General features: G+C 25.1%; 1 long non-coding RNA gene across 5 annotated transcripts in view; it reads right to left on the bottom strand.

Annotated features, from left to right (window-relative positions):
- Positions 1–14,831, bottom strand: part of LOC129969767 (uncharacterized) — a 63,666-nt gene extending 48,835 nt beyond the window's left edge. The window contains exons 1-4 of one of the 5 annotated variants that reach the window (XR_008784624.1): positions 14,406–14,831; positions 10,378–10,528; positions 9,497–9,629; positions 816–995 (exon numbers count right to left, since the gene is read on the bottom strand). This is a non-coding gene — a long non-coding RNA (uncharacterized LOC129969767). The remainder of the gene's footprint in view (positions 1–815; positions 996–9,496; positions 9,630–10,377; positions 10,529–14,405) is intronic. The other 4 variants (XR_008784612.1, XR_008784618.1, XR_008784630.1 and 1 more) reach the window with 4 other exon arrangements.
- Positions 14,832–15,344: the final 513 nt, after the last annotated feature.

Raw genomic sequence — 15,344 nt, 5'->3', positions numbered from 1 at the left:
TATAAATATTTATAAGAATGTGGAATTATTTTCACTTCTCATGTGGCAATTATATAAATTCATGGTAATACAGGATAAAAAGAAAAGAATAATTCTAATTGTAATAATAATAATACTAAAAATTACTTGATTTTTTTTCACTTTCGACAAAATGTGAAACAAGTAAATTATCTTATTAATATCCAACCAATGAACAATAAATTTAAGAAACAAAATTTAAGTGATGTAATTATGCTTCACTGCATATTATAGACCATATTGTCCTACATATACCATAATATCCACTTTTAAAAAGTTAGTTACACATCATAAGAATAATCACTGATTCTTCATGGACTTTATATTTAAGTTAGCTGCAATGCATAAGCAATTAACCTCGAAAATCCACAAAGCAAAGGCTTTGGTAAGTGTTATGAGGAATAATATTATAAAGAAGAATAATTTTCCCTTTACATGGCAGGAAGACAAAAAAAAAAAAAAAAAAAAAAAAACAATGAAGAGAAATAGCTATAGAAATATCCTAAGAGCAGAGGATATAAAGGAATAATAATATTCTTTGAGGTTATATAATCAGGATTAATTTTGGATAAATTTCATTCAATATTAATTAACTCTCGCAATTCTTACTTTGGTTTGCCTTTCTTAAATCTTTATTTCTAAGATTATATTAACATAGACATATATGTGAGAAGCAGAATCAGAAAAAACGAGAAATATCTTAATTCATTTTTTGAGAAATTGACTTTTAACAAAATAGCGTACAGAAACATTTCACTTCTATTTTAATCAGACAAAACAAATTAATTGCAACTAACCTTTCTCCAGTATATATGATGCAATTGTAAAGAACAAGGCCATTCAAATAACCAGAGGATGAGGAATATCCTCTAAACATTAGATCTTTAAGTAGTAGAAGATCTTTAGAAGTACCAGAACCAGTGATGACTTAGTGATTGATTTTTCAAGTAGGTATTTAGTAAATACTTCTTTTCAAGCTTATTCAAAATAGACAAAAAGAAATAATATAGTATCACATTCATGAAATAGTCCTCTCCACTGAAATATTTTTGAAGATAATGTAATTCTAAATAAAACAGTGAATATAATACTGAGAGGAATTTAGAACATAAAAACTTTTAACTAATCTAAAAGTTTTGCTTGATATAACACAAAATATTTTTTAGATTATTTATAAATAATTCTTATTTAATTTTATAAATATTTTAAGTATTGTTAAAAAATTTATAAATTAAAAAAAATATTAGAGATGAATCAGCATGATCAAAGATTCACATTTGAAGAAAAGCTGCCAATAATCTGGATTTAAGAGCACTTCCACCCAAAAGTAAATTCCTCTATCATATCAAACATAACAGAAATATAAACTCATAGCATATTAGAAGTCTTTCAATGAAGATATATGGAATACATTCGGTAAGAAAACATTTTTGTACATTCACCTAAAGGAAGATAGCGAGGGATTTTTTTTTTATAAATATATTTAAGAAGTTTTAAAAGAAAGGAGAAAAAAGTTTATATGTCAAATACAATATTGAAACAAACTATTCTGATCTATAATGAAATATTAACTGCAAATCGAGTATAGTATCAATCAAGATCTTGTAAATGGAAATTTGTGATTTTGCTAGTTTGAATCACTCACATAGCAATCTAATTAACTGGCTGCCATTAAAAAGAATAAAAATCCTTATGTATAAACACAGACAATTCATAGCTTAAATAATTTATGTAATTAAAAATTGTAGGACAAAGCATAAAGATAATAAAATCAACATTTCACACATTACAAATACTCTAAAATCAGTCATTTTAGGATCTTTTTTCAAAGTCATATAAATAATTTAGCTGAGAATTTAAAATGTTATTTTAAGTCAAATGTTTTTTCAAAAGAACTAAAGTAAAAGTTAAAAATAAAAATAATAATTTTATCTATTTATTGAAATGTTATTCTTTGTATTGATTCTCATATTACTACCATAAGTTGTGGTAGTATCAGATAAAATGAATGGCTAAAATTTCTTTTTCATCAAGATAAAAATTCAAGAAGAGAACAGAATATTATTGATAATGAATCTGAAATACTCAATACAATCAACAAATTCTACTCTAAGCTAACTTAAGATTGACAGAAATAATAATCAAATAGAATTAATATTTTAGTTCAAATGGCTGAAATAAAAATAAAAGATCTTACCTTTAATAAATGACTTTCACCTTCAGGTAATCAAAACACGTGAGCAAACATTTCACAATACAAATTACTTGTTTAACTACTTAAATTATTCTATATTAGTTGGATGATAATTTTTGGTAAAATTTGGGAGAGATTATAATAATATGTAAACATAATTTTACATTTAAAATTCAGCACTTTTTCTTCATGTAGGCATAACTTATGCTAATAAATAAATATTGAGGGTAAAACAATTTCTTCTCGAATGAAAGAAATGTTAAAAAATTATCACAAGCTCTACAATAGAAGCATAAATAATTTCAACCAATATGTGTGTCACAGAAATTGTATAGTTAAATAAATAAAATTTAAAAAAACTTTTTATGAAGCGACTATAACATACAGCAGAAAAATAGCATTATTTTTAAATTTAACTTCACTATTTTAATCATTCTCTCCTGAATTATTAATGACTATGTTTTATTCACAAATCAAGGAAGTGAACAATTATTAACTTTATAGCATTAAAATCAATAAATATAAACCATTGTTAAATTTGCAATTAATCCTAAATTTTAAGCTTAAGAAAAATAGAAAACTAATAAAATCTCTTTGCGAGATAAGGATACAACAATTTTATTTGATGTAAATCCTATTAATAATAATGTTCTCTCACGTTCTAAAATAGCATGACAGGAATGAATTATTTTCAGTTGTAATTCAACTTTACCCATATATCAATTCAATAATTGGGATGCTGCAGAACTGCAATTAATTCATGTAGAAATTTTAGAATTTCAATATTGTTATATCATGAAATTCGAGCTTTCCCCATCACGAAAATAACCCACACATTTTCAAATTAATTAATCTATGATGCAGAATTAAATAAGAATTTGAATGTAATTTTGTGTCACATTTCAGATAAAAGTAAATTTAAGAATTAATTTTTTTAAATAATATAAAGTTATAACCATTAAAAATTAACATTTACAATGGAAATTTATTTAAATCATTTAACTATTTATTTTTAATTTAATAACTATTTATTTTAAACTATTATTTAATTTACTACTATCTACTATTTATTTAATTTAACAATTTATTTTAAATTTAGAAGTAGGTTTAATTTAATTTCCTGGCCTTAACATTAGCAATATTTTTTTTCTTATTAATAGAAAATTTATGCAAAAGGAATAATACTTTTCAACATTATAATGCAAAATTTTTCAGTATTGTTTTCTGTGATCTTAAGATTGCATTTAATTTCTTTATAGCTCAGCAATATCTTTAATGCACATTTATAAAATTAATATTTCAGAAATTTTATATGCATTTTATAATGGCACTACACAATTTAGATGTTATTAAATAGCAATGACGGCATTCATAAATGAACCACAAAACAAAATTGTGCAAAACATATTTAATACAAACACACGAAGTGAACAATTGAATATTAAAAATGGGTAGGGGTAATTTTCTCTTTTAAAAGTAACACTAAAAAAAAAAAAAAAAAACAATTTTTGGAAGCATTAATTTATTTAAACTTTTTTAAGAATCTCTTTCATATTCTTAATATCTAGTGGATTCGACTAAAACCAATGGATTATAAAAACATATATCCACACAAAGAATATAGATCAACCCAATTTCAATGCAGTTGTTTCCATTATTGTAGAAACAAATTTAATTAAGAAACAATAAGATATTACAAAAGAAATTAAGTGAAAGAGAAATATTAAAATTCTAATATCAGATTAATTTTTGCAACTGAAATGGAATATTAATTAAACTGACTTTTTCTAAAACTTATTGTACTTATTGAACTAAATTATTGCACATACTGAACAATAACAAGTATATCATTTGTTTCTATATAGTTGCTGATAGCATCTGTTATTAAATATTCCAGCAAAAATTGTCTGTCTCATAATTAAATTTTCTACACAATTTTAATGGGGTTCAAGATTTGAAGGTTCATACAAAACACTCTTTTCATATTAATAGTTTAGCTTAATATTAACATCTAAGGAATATGATACTGCAAAATGCATTTGCATTTGCAGTCATGGTACTACTATATACCACTTTTCTAAGTGAAATTAAATAGATAGTAACCTAAAAATAATTTATGTTCAATTTTTTTTTTTTTTTTTTTTACCCTAAAGAATTTAAGATAAAGAAATTTTCTATTAGTGCAAACATTCATTATTTAAAATTTTTCAAACATTGTTATTAGGTACTTAGGCTAGATTTCTTTTCTTGATGAGATGTACATTATACACTAGGATGAAAATTTTCTTATAAGAAAAGGAAACAAATTTAAACATTTTTGTCCTCTATAAAATTTTTAAGAAACCATGATGATATTAATATTTAATGCACGTCAAGAATAGACTTTTCAAAAAGAGAGATATTTCACAAAAATTTATTGGTCCAAATATTTAAATGTTATGAGAATAATATAATCAATTCTTAACATAGAAGGTAAATTGTATATTATTAGATGATTTTGTTTTGATGTAGGAAAAATTCCTCAGAGTGAAAATTTTTACTGTCACAACAATTTAAGCTGCCATCTGCTATATATAAAAATTTTTGTTTACGAGCAAAGAATGGAAGGTTATTTGTTATATGTGTTTGGAGGGATATGTCTTTGTACTTCCCAAAGAGAGATACTCAAATATACTATGAAAATTACATTTTTTATATCTATAAATAATATAGTTAAGAAGAATAGAAAAATCATACAAATTGTGCAATATGTCATAATCAATCATAAAAATAATGAATGTTTTAAATATGTATTTAAAAAAAAGTTTTTTTTTTATTTTTAAATTTTTTTTAGTATTGCATATTTGAGATTTTAAGTGAGAAAAGAACATAGAACAGTCAAAGACTTGTACCAAAATGATTGACATTCTCATTCAACTATGAACAAAATTATTAACATTGATTAAAAAAATTTGTAAAGTTTAAAAAATCATCATCTATATTATATTGCTGAATGCAGAATTCTTTAAGAAAATCATTTGTCATATATATATATATAGATGATGTTTGGGTCTATTTAAATTAAAGTAAGGGGGGGGGGTAACGACAATTAACTAACAGCAAAGAGGAGAAAAAAATACGGTTTAATATGATACAATATGGTTCAAAATAGCCAAAGTAAGTTTTCCAAAGGATTTGTGATTGTTTGTGGTTTTTCGTAGAATGGCGAAATAACAATAAAGTGAATGTAATAAAATGTGAAGATCCCCACTACATATTATCAGGAACATATTGTATCTTAAATCATGAAATATAAAATACTACATCTCTATCAACAATATCATTAATCAATATAATTACGTGAAGAGAAGAAAGACAAACAAACAAACAACAACACATCACAATCCAATAATGATGTTAATTTCCTGGAAAAATTGGAACAAGAAACAACTATTAAAACCATTCTCTGCTATTTCTGCTAAACCTCTTCATGAAATTTTGTGCTTTTGGACATCTAAAAAGTACATTATACAAATATAGATCATTTGCTTAAACAATGCAATAGGAATGGAATGACTCAAAAGGTATTATTGTCATTGAAATTACAATGCAGAAAGATTGATAAAGTTAACAGTTATCAAATTCAACATTTAAAATATTTAAAAAAATAATGCAACATAATTTAATAAATATCATATAGATTATATAAAAATGTGTGAACAGAATCAAAAGTTATGATAAAATGAATGAAAGAGACTTAAAATACTTTTATTTTGTAAAATTAAATCAATTCATTATTTGGAAGTAAGTGCAATCATTGATGTTATATTATAATGCAAATGATTATGTGTTAAAATTGAAGTTTTAAATAGAGGAGAATGTGAGTCTAAATTAAAATCCTTATTTCAGAATTATCAAGATGCAAAGAACCAAAGGAATCAATGACAAATAATTACATTTCTTGTTTTAAGCTCCATTTAAAAAACAAAAACATAATATTAAGGAGAAAAAATCTAAAAAAACTTTCAGCAACAGCAGTATCAACCATTGACATTTAAAATGATTGAATGCATTTTCAGAGAATTAATAGCTTTAATACTTATTTAAGTGGTGATGATGAAAACAGCATTTTCTTTTTTCCACTTTTCTTGCAAGAGTGTTTTTTGTTAACCCTTTGGCAATTAGTTTTATTGTTAAAATCAATTTTCAAAATACACTTTGATTAATGAACCAAGAAGAAAAGTATTTTTTTAAAATTTAAATAGACCTAAAAAAAAAATCACGCAAACATAAAGCGTTAATAAAAAAATTCCAAGAAATAAAAATGTTGCTATATTTTTAATTATATTTAACTTGCATTAAAAACGAATTAAAATTATCAATTTTTAAATAACATTCCAATTTGTTATCTAATATTGACAATAGTTTAATTCTTTTACTATGCTGATATTGGAACTCCACACTTTCATGGTTTTATATTTATATGTATATTTCTGATAAAAATGCTTTACACTTTTTAGTTTACCATTTTTGAAAACGTTTTTATGACTTTCTATTTTCTGGACTTTATAACACTTATTATAATTGATTATTGTAAACAGAAGAAAATCAGTTTTTATTAATTCATTACCAGAAAGTGTCACTAATATGAATCAAAATTTAACTAAAATTAATTAGTTAACAGATAATAAAGCTTTGAAAATATTGTTACGAATCTGTGATGCGGCTTCCCAGCATAGTTGGCTCCATAGGAGGTCCCAGAGCTTGGCGACAAACTTGGCGACTTTGGCGCTAAAATATATTATACCCGAAAAATCGAGAATTTTCCCGACCGTCCAGTAGGAACCGAGTTACGATTCGTTGATTGGCTTCTTCCTGATTCGTTGATTGGCTTCTAGCCGCGCCTCCTGAGACCTATAAAAGGAAGCAGCCGCAGCTGCCAGAGTAGTCGTGAACCAGATCGGAGTCGTAGTCGGAAGCAACAGAGGAGAGTAGTCGGGATCGACGGTGAAGAGTAGTCTTCGTGAATTGAGAGGAGAGTAGTCGGAATCGACGATGAAGAACTGGTCTTCCAGGGATAAGCGGAGCAGCGACGGAGTCAAGCTAGTGCTGAACTAAGCTGTGTGCTACTGTCTGCAGTAGAGTCTTGTTGTATGCTGCACGTCTCGGCTGAAGACAATCGTCTTCTATGCTGTATATAGTTGTCGTCTTTGTGCTGTCCTGTGTGTCATCGTGTAATTAAACGTCGTTGTTTTATTTTCTACTGCCGCCCGCTGATTGAGCGTTCTTTACACCATATCACTTCCACTATCCAAACGGACTCCGGAAATTTCGTAACAATAATAAAATATTATATTATCAATAGAAACATTAATTGTGCAAAATTTCAGAAATCTAGTTAATCAAGATGGTAGTGAAAAATTGATTACAAAATTATATCTTTACAAATATACATCTAATTAAATTTTAAAAAGTATATAAAAAGGAGAATATATTAAAAAAATGGAATAATTTCCAAAATTTCAAGAATTAATATAACTAAACAAACAAGTAACCTAACTTGTACTTGTATCCTAACTTGTACTTGTACCCTAACTTGTACTTGTACCCTAACTTGTACTACTAATAACAAGATCCCACAAGTTCATGTCTTGGAACTACTGATAAAAACTTTATAGCATATTAACAAAATGTTATTATCAATTGATGCAATTTTCTTTCAAAGCAAAATTTTGAGAAATTTAGAGATTAATTGCATATAAAAAGAATTCCTTTTAAAAATCTGAGATTAAAAAAAAATTATGTTATTTCTGAAAATTGAACAAACACTTGGTCTACAATAAATTTTAAAAAATACCCCAAGAAGAAAGTGTTCTCCCTTGCCTCCAAATATGTACATTGAATCATTCAAGGAGGATTACATTCATGCAATATCTGACACACTGAAGAACAAAAATGAAGATAAGACTTTTATTAAATTATTCATCTTCAATTACATCTTTAATAATCAAATACTCTTCAATACTATATGAACAAAATGGTACAGTAAAATAATAACAACACTTGATAAAAACCTTTTTAATGTTTTTTATTGTGAAATTCTTTAATAACGAATTTTATAACATTAGAACCTAAAATGATTTTTAAATGTCATGTTTGTTTTCATATTATCTCTCTATATAAAACTGAATATCCAATTGTTTGTTTGAATCTTATATAATTCCACATCCTTTGAGAGATTCAAACAAAATTTGATGCACATATTCTTAAGTACTCAGAAATTTAACTGCACAATTAATCCTCATCCTCATAATTATTCGGTGTTTTTAAGGGTTTTAGATCTATTCAATAAATTTGTTTACAGTTTTAAAGTTACATTCTATTATCTACTATTTTATGATGGAACTGAGGGAAATAAGAAGATCTCAAATATCCCAACAAATATTACTACTCCATTGATTTAAAGAAGAACACTAAAATGCTTCTTTATTCCTAATGGCAGATGCAGTGGCACCTGGAAATGGAGAATAAACTTCACAATGTGAAGTCTCTGTTGCAACCAAGGTCATCACTAACAAACAGAAAAGCAGACACAGTTTTCACTCAGTTGCATATGGGCACTCCAGATTTATGTATCTTTATTTGGCTACATATAAATGATGTATTTGATTTATATGCTGACTATATATAAATCAAATTTTAATTAGACTAATAATGATTTGTCTTAAAATAAGATTAAGAAAAAAATTGTTTTTCCTCCTTCTGAAGAGTTGCAATTTTTAAGACAGTATATGATATATAAAAAAAAGAATAATCATATATAACAATGAATAATTAAATTAGAATACATAAAATAATATGAAAGCACAAATGCCATATGAGCTAGGGAAAGCAATAGGATTAAAGGGAATTTTTTTTTACTGGCAAGTAAGGAACAGAAATGCAATCAGATTTTTTTTTTTTTTTTGTTCAGCTTTATTTATATTGGACATATCAGTATATAAATAACTGAAATACCATATTTTTTGAATGAACGAGTATGCTATTAAAAAATAATGATCAGCCTTTAAAAAATGAAATAAAACGTTTTTTTTATTATTATTTAATAGCTTAATTAATGTATTTAGCATTTACTGAGACTTTATATTGTAACAGATGAGCCAAGCAGAAATTTTTTTTTGTTTGATTCATGCTGTTACCAACATTAGATTTGCATTTTTTTTTTGTAACAAAAACACTATGAGCTAAAAAGCCCATATCATCATAAAAAAAAAGAATATGAAATAAAAAAGTTGATGTTCTCACCATTTGTAATTTTTATTTCAGTCAATGTCTTCATTCTATTAGTATAGTCAGTATGAAAAGGTAGTCATGGATTCAATGAAGAAAGAGAGCATTTGGATCATCATTTCGTTTAATGCGTGCCTAAAACCAACAACTGCAGTTGAAAAAAAAAAGTTATAAGAACTATTTATAAAAAATACATAACTAAAGCAGAGTAATCTTTTTATTTTATGTAGGAGATGAAAGATGACCATAAATATCCTTAAAAGGCTCTTCTTGGATGCTTAACTAAATACTTAAAAGTTTCTCACCCATATAAAATTGATTATGCTGTATATATAAGCTAAAAATTTAATTGCATAAATAATGAATACATTTAATTAATTATTACAACTATGAACAACTTTTATAAATTAAAATCTCTTTAATACATACTTTGTATTTAATTCAATAATTTCTTATTTTGCATAATCAAACTGAAATAATTACTATAAATTAAATTTTTATCTTCATTAATTCAAAAAGATAAGTGAAGATTAAACTTCATATAAGCTACGTTTTTGATACTTCTTCATGTTTTTACAAGCACTTTTTTTTTTTTCAAGTGTGATATTCAGGTTTGAAATGAAATATAAAATTACCCAGGTTTGGACAACCTAGTACAAATGAAATATTCTTTCGTAATGCTAAAAATTGCAACTATCTGCATGTATTTACTCCATCTGTCATTTCTCTAAAATAAATTATGGTTCAATAATGAATAATCGATGGTTACTTATACAAAAATATTCATAATAATAATAACTGTGATATAAATACGGTTTTATATTTTAATACTAAGTTAGCAATACATTTATCAAGATGGTAAACAGTATAAAATATTTAAGAAATCAATGAATAACCTTTAATTATCATGTAAAGAGTAATTTAAGGCCTTATTTAAAAAAAATAACTTTGCAAACATAGAATTCTTATTTGACACAGCTATTCTCATTTCTTTTTCCATATGGATTTCCTTGGCATACTTTGATCAACTTCCAAAAATTGAGCTTTCTACAAATAAAAAAAATGTAATTAAAATTTGAATATTCATTTTCAGTTACATATTGGAAGCTTTTTGGATTTTCATTTCTTAAAGAAAACCAAAATTCAATTCATTCTGAAAGCATAAATTTTACATAATCTAAAATTTCAACATCCCATTTTTGAAGTAGTACATCCTGATGCAGTAGTGACATTAAGATGTATCTTGAGTTCATGAAATTTAATGATAACATCATTTTGTAAGATTTGAAAAGTTTTTAAAATTAAAAAAACAAATTAATAAACCATGAATATTGGTGTATTAACTGATGTGAAACTGAAATTAAAAATCTGTTTAAGGTTTAATTAACACTATATATATATATATAAAAATGAAATGCTATTGTTTGAAAATATTAAATTTATATTTCCAACTTTAAGGGCACAGAAACTATATCCTTCAAATTTCATTTAATGTAAAAATATAATAATCACATTTTGAATGAAGTAAATAACAATATGCATAAAAATTGAAGATAAATTTCAGATATGCTCATTTTATTATCATAAAATGAGTGGAAATTAAAATGAAGTACTTATTTTTTTATTAAATGTCAATCACACAATAATAATATGAATTTTCAAAATAACTAAATATAAATGAATTGTTTAGAAAAAATGAGAATCTTTTTTAGAATCTCAGACCTACTTCAAATGATTGTTTAATAATAAGCTAACATACTTGGTTGGGCTAAAATGAATTAAATCAAAGATGTAAATTAAAAAATTAATAAATTCTAGTCCCATGTTATGAATTTTTGTGATTATTACAGATTCTTTGAAGTCCCAACCTGACGCTTAATAGAATAATTGTAGAACTGGAAAAGAATTTTTATTAATTAAACTTTAATAATGAAAATACTAAAATTAAATAATTAAAAAATACTCATTAATAATACTGAATCTCATTAATAATACTTAAATCAGACAATTAAAAGAAAGTGACAGGATGTGCTTTTAATATCTATGCATATGATTTAAGTTACTTTCACTTAACTGTTTTATTTTCTTTAATGTCTAATAAGATGAAACCTTCTATTTTGGGAATATTTTTTTATTTTCATTCAAATGGAAATCCAATGAATACTTATCTATGTATATGAAGTAATTTTAATATGAAATTATAATTGTTATGAATGGTTTATTTTTTGCTTACAACTATCAAAATTCGATAAATCGATGAACGTATGTCACTCGGGGAAAACAGTTAAGCGGTTAAAAAAAATTAATATAAATATTTTAAAACTTCTAACTATCTTTTAATTAGCAATTATCATTGTTCAAAATGAGGATAAAGAAATTATTTAGGAACTATTATTATTTAGGAGAGTTTTAAATATTACCCATTAATTTAGATGTATAATAAGAAAAAAATCTATGGAAACATAAGATAATGTGCATGAAATAATTAAAACTACATCAAGAAAGTTAATTTCTATTTACAGTAGCAAGCATTTTACTTTATTTGAAAGTATTCCTTTTTAGGAGGGAAAAAAATTTAACCAACTAAATTTACTAAAGCATATTTTACCACTTTCATTCTATATCCTCTGAAATAGATTAAGTGAAGGAAAAAAAATGAGTCTCTTAAAATATAAATGCACTTTGGTTAAATATATAGATTTCCCAATAAAACCACATCTAAATGTCAAAAGTTTTACTAATTTCCTTGCAACCCAAATTACACAGAGAAAGAGAAATATTAAATCAAATGGAAGTATTATGGACAAAGATGACCTTTAAATTGGAAATATTATTTCCAAAAGGGCCTGTGCTAAAAACTCGAACAAAAAATAAACTCGAACGTATTCAAAATAAAATGAAGTATTGACAGTACTATTTAGACAGTATTATTAGACCGAAGTATTTAGACAATGAAATTTGGGATTTTTTTTTTTCCATATTTTTTTAATTTGTTTGTTGACCAATCCCCTACCTTTTTTTTTTTTTTTTTTTTTTTTTTTTTTACAGCATCAGTTTTACAAAATGGTGACAAAAAATTAAAAACACTGTGTAATCAACTCTTGCAGGGGCTGCCATTTCTTGTTATAGGCAGTTTTCTGCTGTTTTGCATTTAGTTTCAGCAACCATAAAGAATTTGAATGGCCAAGCCTTGCACAGATGAGATTGTTAATAATATAAAAGTTATAATTGAAAAATGGTATGGGAAGTTCTAGCAATTTTCTACAATATTAAGTTCTTCTCTATCTCTTTTCTGTATTTACATCCTGAGGGGTCTATATTATCTTATGTATAAAGGGATTCACTTGCTGTTGGGCAAGGTGGTAAACTGGTCAGTCAGTAACTGACATAATTTGATGCCTTCAGGCTGTAAAACTGCAAAAAAAGTGTTTGAGGAAGATGGACCCAACCAGATTTATAGCCAAACTGGATAATATCTCTAATTTGAATGTTCTTCTTCAATTATTTATTAATACAAAATTAAAATATTGACTGCAAGACAAATTTATTTTTTTTAATTTAAAGGCAATACCAAGGGACTATAATAAAGTTAACATAGAATTTGACTTCAAGTTATTGATGTATCTCCAATATTTAGACATCCTTAACTAAGCAAAAAAAAAAAATTGTGATGCTTTATTTATGTATCATATCATATCTATCTATTGATCTACCTGTGAATGCATTAATTCAAAAAGGGAATAAGATAGACAGATGAAATATATATATATATATATATATATATATATATATATATATCGTCAAGTTGGGTCCTAAATCTATTAAAGTAATATTATTTGGTGGCAAGATGAATCAGAAATGCTACACTCACATAAGTGAAATTTATGCCTTTGTAATAGATGGAAAATGAACACATGTTCTTTTTTCTCTGAGGATTTTAATCATCAATAAAAATAGAAGTTAAATTACTTAAAATTGCTTATGTAACAAGACAAAATTAAACAGTTTATTTAGAATATAGATGAATGAAAATAAAAACTTAAAATTTTATCCTTAAGAATCAAATAAGTTATGATAAATCTTTAAAGTGTAATGAAATTGGCAAGAAAGTTTTAAAGAAAATTTGTCTTCAATTTATAATTTAAAAAATAAGAATTACCAAATCTTTCATGGAAAATAGATCAAAAGCAAAATAAGCACAGTAAATCTTTGATTATATGGTCTAATTGGGTTGAAAGAGATCAATAGAATCAGAAGAATGTGAAACCTTGTTCTAAATGATATTTCAAATGGGACTTACATACTTGATATTTTACTATACAATGTAAATGTTAAACATTTATTGTACACATTAATTTCAAAAAACTGTTTATAAGGTAGATGAAAAACTAAAAAATGCAGCTGATTTCTCATTCAATGTCATCATCTCAACAGTTTCTTTTCCCAAACTACATCTGTTACATTAATCAAATTCTAGTTTTACTACTTGGTGATAACCTTTTTGGGACCATCCATATCTTTGGAATTACTTTGTGTACACTTCATGAAAAACTTTTTGCTCTAACTTTTTTCTAACTTCATAATGCAAGCACATTCTAAATACCCTAATTCATAAATATGACATAGTCAATTTATAAATGTCTGTGCTTGCCAGGTAGTACATATTAGCTAAAGACTTAAGGTATTAAAAAATTAAAGTTTTTTAGATCATATAAATATTATCTAGTAGGCAAGGAAAGCAGATTAAACATCAAATAAAACAATATTAAAGACATTTATAGCACACTGATTTCTATAAACATGATTATCATATATAAAAAAAAATTCTGTAGAGATTGTTACTAATTAGACCAAAAGCATATTATTATCAAAAATTAAAGCGATTTAGAACATTGATAATATAATATAACGGAAGATAACATACTTCTGATGGATTACAAACAATTCGAAACCAACATGTTTACATTTTAACTTCACGCGTTTTTTCTAGAACTCTTCTTCTTTAATTATTGTCATACTAGAGTTTATGATTATATGGCTGGTAATTTTTATGATTGTAATATATATATATATATCGAAAATTAAATTACATAAAAGAACATTTCATTAGAACATTTGAATGAAATAAAGAAATTTGAGCTCATTACTAATATTGAAAATTAATGTTTAAAAAAATATCATTGACACTATATGTTTAAAATTCAACTTTACGTTTATTTTATTTTATTCAATCTCGAATGAAAAAAAACTTTTTAAATAAAAATGTTAGTTTTATTTTATTTACTCCTCTTTTCTTATTACGAATTTCGAAAGAGCAAAGCAAGAATTGACACTCTTTGAAGATCGGCCAGACCATGTCACCTAAATGAGTACAATCACAGCGCAGCTTATAAAAGCATCAGGTTAATGTGAGCTTCGCTGTGATTGGACTCTTAACGGTTGACATAAGCCTAGTGATTTGTCCTAGAGATGCATAATCCACGATTTTTTGAATAATAAATAATTTTGCTATTGTTATTTTTAAATATTTGTTCCAAATATCTGTTATTTCAATCATAATTTTAATTTAAAATTATTATTTAATATTAAATATAAAATTTATTAATTGTAATTAATACTTAATTTACTAATTTAAGTAACGTGTGATTGAATTAATTTATCTATTTCAGCTTACTTCTTAAATTTGATTTTTTTCAAAACTATTTATTTAATTTCTGTATTATAGTAAACCATTTTCTGAAAAATTTGAATTAAATATAAATGTCATTTCTTTAAATTGTTTACTTTAGTTTTATATTCTACCAACAGATGGCGCCAGCAGTAAATGGAATATATGCAAAGTCAAATCACAAGCAATTAAGAA

The sequence above is a fragment of the Argiope bruennichi genome, chromosome 1 (genome assembly GCF_947563725.1).
Source record: "Argiope bruennichi chromosome 1, qqArgBrue1.1, whole genome shotgun sequence".
Taxonomy (NCBI): domain Eukaryota; kingdom Metazoa; phylum Arthropoda; class Arachnida; order Araneae; family Araneidae; genus Argiope; species Argiope bruennichi.
This window is presented reverse-complemented; position numbering and strand designations above follow the sequence as displayed.